At 39.1% G+C, this 9,344-nt stretch overlaps 1 non-coding gene across 1 annotated transcript; it reads right to left on the bottom strand.

Annotated features, from left to right (window-relative positions):
- Window positions 1–4,337: 4,337 nt before the first annotated feature.
- LOC127098900 (small nucleolar RNA R71) lies at window positions 4,338–4,444 on the bottom strand. The gene has a single exon (XR_007793584.1). It is a non-coding gene; the product is annotated as a small nucleolar RNA R71 (small nucleolar RNA).
- Window positions 4,445–9,344: the final 4,900 nt, after the last annotated feature.

Here is a 9,344-nt window from a genome sequence, read left to right as displayed (position 1 = left end):
AAAGCTCTCTTCTCCTTTCTGTTTATTCCTTGTACAATCAAAAGTCCCTTTCTCTTTACCAAAATGCAGATTAAATAGTTCTCAATCATCTAAAAACATCATGAAATACCAAAACCGCCCTCCGGACTTACAAAGAGACCAAAACAATAAAAATCAGCAAATGGGGCGAATTGACCAACACAGGCCATGTCAGGTGACACGGGCGCCCGTGTTGGCTCTTTTTCAACTCAATTCCTTCAGCCCTTGCTGACACAGGCACCCGTGTCAGCCCTCTGTTTTCTTGCTTCTTTGATCTCCACTCTGCACATGCTGACACGGGTCGTGTCAACTGACACGGGCACCCGTGTCAGCCCCCTCTTTTTGCCTTATCTCGCTTTGCACGATGTCCTTGACTTCCATTCTTCCGGTACATATCTTTCGGGCTTATTGTTAGACCTGGAAACTAATTAGAACTACCATGGAAACGCATAAAATGCGACAAAAAGAGATGAACCACTAATACAACATAAAACAAGCAGGAATTTATAAAATGCGATAAATTTAAGAAATCAACTAAAAGAAAGAACAAAGTGTTACCGATTCTTGAAGATTCATGCTGGATGGATGATGAAAACTAAGTGCAAATGGTGACCGATCACAACCCCAAACTTATCTCATTGCTTGTCCTCAAGTGATGTAAGAGACAACACAGAGGTCAACCATGGATTTTCTTCTTTCCACAATACAACTGATGCTATTCGCAACTTATCTTCCTCCTTCCCAATTAAGCTTCTGGTTCACCCATTCGAACTATCCACTGCATTATCATATCAGAATGTTCCTTCACCTACAAACTTCTTCACACCACTCACCAAATCTCTTGGGGTTAAAGTGTTTAGAACTCATGATATCAAGGTATGCAATATCAACTCTTAATTTTTGAATAGATTCTACGTTCACTACACAAACCAAATTCACACACTTTTAGAGGTCTTTCGGGTTGTAATGAGGCTTAGGTACGGTGGGGATAGACAAGAAAATGGATGACAAAGGTTTAAAACTCGGCATTCATGTTGTTGCTTTTCTTTGTGCACAAATTATTTTATGGGGTGTTGTCCAACTTGACTCTTTTTCACTCAATTTTTCTTTTGAGTGTCACATTAATGCACGAGTCTTTGACTTAGGCAAGGGCTTATGCCTCATTTCTATTTTTCATTTCTCTTCTCTTTTTTTTTTCTTTCGGTAGAAGCGGATGTTTCTACATACTCTTTTTTCTTTTTGTTGCACTTGCCCTTTTTCAATTTTTTTCTAAGGATCACCACCCCAAACTTATCTTTTTGCACGAATTTGACACTACAACAGTCATGCCGAGCGAAGGTAGGAAGTGTTTGGCTTATGGTTAATCATGACGGTTTTCACAAACAAGGGGGTACAGGCTCAACAGGGTTAACAATGGATAAATACAACATTACGGATGGCTAGAAAGGCTAAAGGGTGAAAACAAACAACGTGCCTCAGTGTGAGTCTTTGTATTATGCTGTATCAGTAGAACTTATGCAAAATTAGAGAGATAAAGTCATACCTGAATGCGCTCTTTTGTGTTTGGTTTTGTTGAAATCTCACCATGTTGGATAAGCTTGCAGGCTCCAAACCACTCTTCATGACAAACAACTTCAGCTTGGGTCTACCATCCCCTCTTTTGGTCTAGAGTCGTCAAGTTGCATCCAACATTTTCTTTCTCAGCTGTATAAACTCCAGGTTGCCTCGGGAGCAAATTCGGGGTTGCATCTTTCCTTCACTGGTCACTAGTCCATAATTTATCTAGTAGAATCCACTTTTATCTGTAACTCATGGAAATAAAACAGGCACACAAAGAAAAAACAAAGTAATGAAGTAAACAAACACAACTTAAATAAAATGCAAAACAATAAAAAAAACCTCACACTTGAACCAAACATTGTCCACAATGTTTATTGTCAAGATAAAAGGGGTACTCACAATGTTCACTGAGGAGGTGGGGGATGATAACACTGAAATTTACCGTATTTTCGACTCCGATTTCACATGCATTCTAGTTGTTTTATTGTTATTTTGTTGTGTTATTGCTATGTTTTCCTTTGTATTCAGGTTTTTACTTTATTCGGAGCCCCGGTCAAGAAAAGGAGTGAAAAAGAGCTAAAAACCCTAAAATTCAGCATTTTGTACTTGTGGCCTACCCCATGGCTGGCGCCATAGACCCTGCCATGACGTGTCTAAGCTCAACCTCCCTCAACTGCCATGTTCCCCACTACTTCCACTAAGGCGCCTCAGAATGGTCTTGTGGCGGGCGCCATGGCCTTGTGGCGGGCGCCACAAGAGGAAAAGTTTTCCCTCCCATTTTCAAGTTGAAGGGCATCCTTGTCATTTCCATCTTTTTACTTGCTTATAAATAGAAACTCGAAATCACTTTTACAATCATCCAAACTTAGAACAGAGGAAAACTCAGAGCAACTTTGTTTCACTTAGGCATATATTCAGTATTATAAAGTGGTAATCGCTTCGCATTGAAGTGTTATCACAATTGTGTAATCAAGTCTGTGATATAGTCTGTAATCGAGTTTGGAGCACTTTGGAAGGAAGTTAATCTTGCCGCCATTTTCATTTCCGCTTTGCAATTTATTCAACCCTCCGATTGGAGCAGGTTTTTATTACTTGTCTTTATCTTATTTATTTCCTCGCACTCGCTTTACTTTTATTTATTTCCTCGCACTCGCTTTAAATTATTTATTTCCTCGCACTCGCTTTAAATTATTTATTTCCTCGCACTCGCTTTACTTTTATTTACTTTCTCGCACTCGCTTTAAATTATTTATTTCCTCGCACTCGCTTTACTTTTGTTTATTTTCTCGCACTCGCTTTAAATTATTTATTTCCTCGCACTCGCTTTACTTTTGTTTACTTTCCGCACTCGCACTACTTTTATTTACTTTCCGCACTTGCACTACTTTTTTTAAAATTAATGCACTTTTACTTTACCATGTCTAACTAAATTTATAAGGTTAGAATGTAAGAATTGTAATTGAACCGATAATCCGTACAATTGTTCGTAGAAACACTTAAGGGCTATTTTAACTTTCAACTTAAGTTTTCCCGCACTTCAATTCCGTTGGGTAAGATCGAAAGCCGTCCAACATCTATCTAAACTTAATTGTTTTTAACTATTTCAAAAACAGCGAAAGCGCTTTGTTTAGTTTATTAGGAGTTTTTAATTTAAGAAGAAAAGAGATTTTAAACTATTTTCGGACGCGTTTATAAGTTTAGAGTCTGGTTCATAAGAACCTCTTTTGGTTAATAAATCCAGGTTATAATACTTTTCAACTTGGTCAAGATACTATATTTCTTAAAAATAGGTTTACTACTCTAACGCAATGCGCGCCTTTTTATAATTGACAATAAGAGGGTTTGATTAGGGAGTACAACTCGGTTCTGAATACGCGAAAGCGACATTTCCTGTTAAATTAGTTCTTTTCAAAGTAGAAAACATTGCCCATAAGTAGTTCTATTAGCAAGTACTTGGATTATTAATTGATTACGTGAATTACATTCGACCCTGTCTTTATTAATTAATCTTTATTCAACACTTTACTTTTCATTGCACACTCCAAAAACACCTATTTTGATTGCCTTTGATAAACACCATAACGACAGATAACGAAAGATTGACACTTGGTCTCTGTGGATTCGACAATCTTTTATATTACTCTGACGCGTTCGTATACTTGTGAAAGCACACGCATCAAGTTTTTGGCACCGTTGTCGGGGACCAATTTCGTCAAATTTCATTTCCCTATTGTTATATCATTTAGACTTAGGCTATTTCCCGTCGGTCAATGCGAAGAACTCGCAGCACCGGAAGTTTAAGCTTAGTATACCCTCTGGCGGAACCTGAACGTTACGCTTGCGCACGTTTATTCTTTCATAGAATTAAGAGAGTTATGGCCGAAGATCAAAACCAGAGACCTCTTAAGGATTTTGCTCAACCATCTAATGAAGAACCTAGTTCTAGTATAGTAAACCCAACCATCCCAGCTAATAATTTTGAACTTAAACCATCCCTGTTGCAACTAGTGTAACAGAGGCAATTCGCAGGTCTCGCTACTGAGAACCCAAACCAACATTTAAAAATATTTCTTCATTTAGCAGACACTTTTAAAACCAATCGAGCTTCTCCTGAGGCAATACATTTAAGATTATTTCCTTTTTCCCTCAGAGATAAAGCCCTATCATGGTTAGATTCCCTTCCACCCAATTCCATTACGACTTGGGATAACCTTAGAAGAGTTTTTCTTGCTAGATACTTTCCCCCGAGTAAGACCGCCGTCCTTCGAAACCATATAACTAGATTTACCCCAAACCAAGGAGAATCGTTGTTCGAAGCTTGGGAGAGATATAAAGAGTTGTTACGAGCATGCCCACATCATGGTTTAGAAAATTGGTTAATCATTCAAACCTTCTATAATGGACTTCATTACAACACAAAGATGACCGTCGACGCTGCCGCAGGCGGTGCTCTGATGAACATACCTTATCCTGAAGCTAGTGCCCTCATCGAAGATATGGCTCAAAACCATCAATCATGGGGAGTCAAACGAGTGACAGTTGAGAAGAAGGAAGCCCAAGGAGGAGTGCATGAACTAAGCTCTATAGACATGATTCAAGCTAAAATGGACGCATTGGCCCTTAAGGTCGAGCATATATGCATAAACCCGAATACTGTAGCCGCAGTTTCGTCGGATTGTGAGATATGTGGAACCAAAGGTCACCAATCTGCAGAATGCAGTCTATTAAACGAAACCCACTCTGAGCAAGTGAACTACACCCAAGGGAACCCATATTCGAATACCTGTAACCCTGGATGGAGGAATCGCCCGAACTTCTCCTATAAAAACAATAACCCAATCCAAAATAATGCACCTCCGAGACCTAGTTATCAAGCCCCTAGATCAAATCAACCTATGCAACCTGTGCCACCAAAGCCGAGCCTTGAGAAAATTATGGAAAATTTTATCACCGCTCAAACCCAACAAAACAAGGAGTTCATGAACCAAAACATTCATGTTAACGAATTGATTACCCAGTTAGGAACCAAGGTTGACCAAATAGTTACTCATACCAAGATGCTTGAAACCCAGATCTCTCAGGTAGCTTTAAACCAAGCCCCTCAGACTACACCTGGAGGACAATTCTCTAGACAACCTCAACAAAATCCGAGAGGACAAGCCAATGCCATTACCCTACGAAGTGGGAACGCTTATGATGAGCCACCAAACCCTAGATTAAGTGAACCCGAAACTTCTAAGGAATGTACCAAACCCACGGACGAAGTAAAGGAACCAGAGGAACCTGAAAACCAGGGAGGTCGAGAAAAAGGAGAAGAACCTAAAGACAAAACTTACGTACCACCCCCACCATATAAACCACCTATACCATATCCTCAAAGACTCAAACAAACCCAGATCAATAAACAGTATCAAAAATTTATTAAAGTTATAGAAAAACTTCATGTAGAAATCCCTTTCATAGAAGCCATCACCCAAATACCTTTTTATGCAAAGTTTCTCAAAGACATCCTTACCAACAAACGTAGACTTGACGATCCGAAGCCTTTGGAATGTAATGCTATTTCCGAGGACAAATTAGCAAAGAAAGATAAAGATCCTGGAAATTTCTCCATTCCTTGCCTTTTGGGTAATCATGTCATCGAAAAAGCTTTTCTAGACTTAGGAGCTAGTGTGAGCCTAATGCCTTTAGCAGTTTGTGAGAGGTTAAACTTAGGAGAATTACAGTCCACTAAGATGTCGCTTCAGTTAGCCGATAGATCTGTTAAATATCCGATAGGCATTTTAGAAGATGTCCCTGTTAGGATAGGTCAGCTATTTATCCCTACTGATTTTGTTGTCATGGACATCAAAGAGGACAATGATATACCAATCCTTCTAGGTATACCATTCTTATCGACTGCAGGAGCCATAATAGATGTCAAGAAAGGAAAGTTGACATTTGAGGTAGGTGATGAGAAAATAGAATTTATACTTTCGAAATTTCTTATGGCACCTGTGATGGGAGACTCGTGTTATGCCTTAGATATCATTGATGAATGTGTTAGAGAATTAGAACAAAAAGAAATTATAAAAACAATTAAGTTACCATCAACTCTCATAAGGGAAGATGATGACTTTAAGAAACCCTACATCGATGATAACCTTTACGAATGTTTATCCCTTACCCCAGATCATATGCCATACCCTAAAGAACCAACCTTAGAACTTAAGGAACTGCCTAAGAACCTGAGATATGAGTTCCTCGATGAAAAGATGAACCGTCCAGTTATAGTCAATGCTACCTTGAGCCAAGAGGAAACGAACCAACTTTTAGACGTTTTATGAAGATATCCCTCAGCCTTAGGATATAATATCTCTGACCTGAAAGGTATAAGCCCATCCGTATGCATGCATCGGATTTCGCTGGAAGAAGATTCAAAACCCTCCAGGGAACATCAGAGAAGAATAAACCCTATAATGAGTGATGTTGTTAAAAAGGAAGTTCTTAAGTTACTTGAGGCAGGTATAATCTATCAGATCTTGGATAGTAAGTGGGTGAGCCCTGTGCATGTAGTACCTAAAAAAGGAGGCATCACAGTCGTGCAAAACGATAAAGGCGAACATGTAGCAAAACGTTTAGAAGGAGGATGGCGGATGTGTATAGATTATAGAAAATTAAATAAAGCAACCAGGAAGGATCATTTCCCTTTACCATTTATAGACCAGATGTTGGAGCATCTAGCCAGAACTCTTACTTCTGTTATCTAGATGGATACTCTGGATTCTTCCAAATACCTATCCACCCCGAAGATCAAGAAAAAACTACCTTTACATGCCCTTATGGAACTTTTGCCTACAGACGAATGCCATTCGGCCTCTATAATGCCCCAGCTACTTTCCAACGCTGCATGATGAATCTTTGCAGATTACCTTGATGGTATCATGGAAGTGTTTATGGATGATTTCTCGGTTTGCGGATTTGATTTCCACAATTGTCTTGCTAACCTTGAGAAAATCCTGGAGAGATGCATGGAGGTGAACCTCGTGCTAAACTGGGAAAAGTGTCATTTCATGGTTACCGAAGGAATAGTTTTAGGACATATAGTTTCCGAAAAAGGTATAGAGGTAGATAAAGCTAAAATAGAAGTTATAGAAAACCTAAAACCACCAAAAACCATCAGAGAAGTCCGAAGCTTTCTTGGACACGCTGGATTCTACCGGCGTTTTATTAAGGACTTCTCCAAAATAACCAAACCTTTAACTGGACTTTTAATGAAAGATGCTGAATTCATTTTTGATGAAAAATGTAATGACAAATTTAATCTTTTAAAGCAAGCGTTAATCTCAGCACCCATTATGAAACCACCTGATTGGTCAGAACCTTTTGAGATAATGTGCGACGCTAGTGATTATGCAGTTGGAGCCGTTCTAGGACAAAGGAAAGATAAAAAATTACATTCCATTTACTATGCCAGTAGAACCCTAGATGCTGCCCAACTTAACTATGCCACAACTGAAAAATAATTACTCGCTGTAGTTTTCGCTATATACAAATTTAGATCATATCTAGTAGGAGCAAAAATTATAGTTTACACCGATCATGCTGCCATTCATTACCTATTAAGTAAAAAAGATGCCAAGCCCAGGTTACTCCGATGGGTTCTATTACTACAAGAGTTTGATTTAGACATAAGAGATAAAAAAAGGCACTGAAAATGTAGTAGCCGATCACCTTTCTAGGCTAGAACATCTAAAACCTGAACTAGTACCCATAAATGACGATTTCGCCTATGATAGACTGATAGCTAGAGTAGAAACCATTGAAGATAATAACCTAGATCCTTATGAGCACTCCCAAAATTCCTTAGCAATAAGTAACGTACCCTGGTATGCAGACTTCGTTAATTACCTAGCTGCTGATATAGTACCCTCTGATCTTGACTACCACCGCAAGAAGAAATTCTTCCACGATGTGAGAAACTTCTATTGGGACGAACCGCTCCTTTTCAAAAAGGGTAAAGATGGCATTTTTCGCCGTTGCGTTCCAGAAGAAGAGGTAAATAGTATTATCGAGCATTGTCATTCTGCACCGTATGGTGGACATGCGAGCACCTCTAAGACGTACGCCAAGATTCTTCAAGCTGGCCTATTTTGGCCTACCATGTGGCGAGATGTCTATGCTTGCACTGTCAAATGTGATAGATGCCAACACACTGGAAACATTTCAAGGCGTGATGAAATGCCTCTAAGAAACATTCAGGAAGTAGAACTCTTTGACGTATGGGGTATAGATTTCATGGGATCTTTCCCACCATCCTTAGGGAACATGTATATCTTAGTAGCTGTAGACTATGTGTCTAAGTGGATTGAAGCTATAGCTGCACCCACAAACGACACTAGGGTAGTAATCAAACTATTTAAAAACTATATATTCCCTAGATTTGGAACACCACGTTTAGTCATAAGCGATGGGGGATCACACTTCATATCGAGAATATTTGACAAACTTTTAAGAAAATATGGAGTTAGGCATAGAGTAACAGCACCATACCACCCACAGACTAGTGGCCAAGTAGAAGTATCTAATAGGGAGATAAAACAAATCCTAGAGAAAACTGTTTCTATTTCTAGGAGAGACTGGTCTCAGAAGCTTCAAGAAGCATTATGGGCCTATAGAACCGCTTTCAAAACCCCTATAGGAACTACTCCTTACCAACTAGTTTATGGAAAATCCTATCACTTACTGTTCGAATTAGAGCATAAGGCCTATTGGGCTGTTAAAACTTTGAATTTAGACTACCTAGCCGCTGGAGAAAAGCATACCCTAGACATTCATAAACTAGAAGAACTTAGGCAATCTGCCTACGAGAATGCAAAAATATACAAAGAAAGAACAAAAGCCTATCACGACAAAAGAATAGTAAAGAAAAACTTCAATATAGGCGATCATGTTCTCCTTTTCAACTCTAGGTTACGACTCTTCCCCGGAAAGCTACGCTCAAGATGGACTGGCCCATTCGAAGTATCCAAGATTCTAAGATCCGGAGCCGTGGAAATCAAGAACGAAACCTGTAGTCCATTCATTGTAAATGGACAAAGACTGAAGCCCTACGAAGGAGAAGACATTCCGGCATACTACTCAAGCCACACTCTGATTGATCCACCGATTCCTACTACTATAGGTGTATAAATTCTATTCGTCAAGCTAATGACGTTAAACAAGCGTTGCGTGGGAGGCAACCCATGGTTTTTATTTCATTTTACTTTTTCGCATTTATTTAATTT

The sequence above is a fragment of the Lathyrus oleraceus genome, chromosome 6 (assembly GCF_024323335.1).
Source record: "Lathyrus oleraceus cultivar Zhongwan6 chromosome 6, CAAS_Psat_ZW6_1.0, whole genome shotgun sequence".
Classification (NCBI taxonomy): domain Eukaryota; kingdom Viridiplantae; phylum Streptophyta; class Magnoliopsida; order Fabales; family Fabaceae; genus Lathyrus; species Lathyrus oleraceus.
Note: the sequence above shows the minus strand (reverse complement) of the source record. Positions and strands in the feature narration are given on the sequence as shown.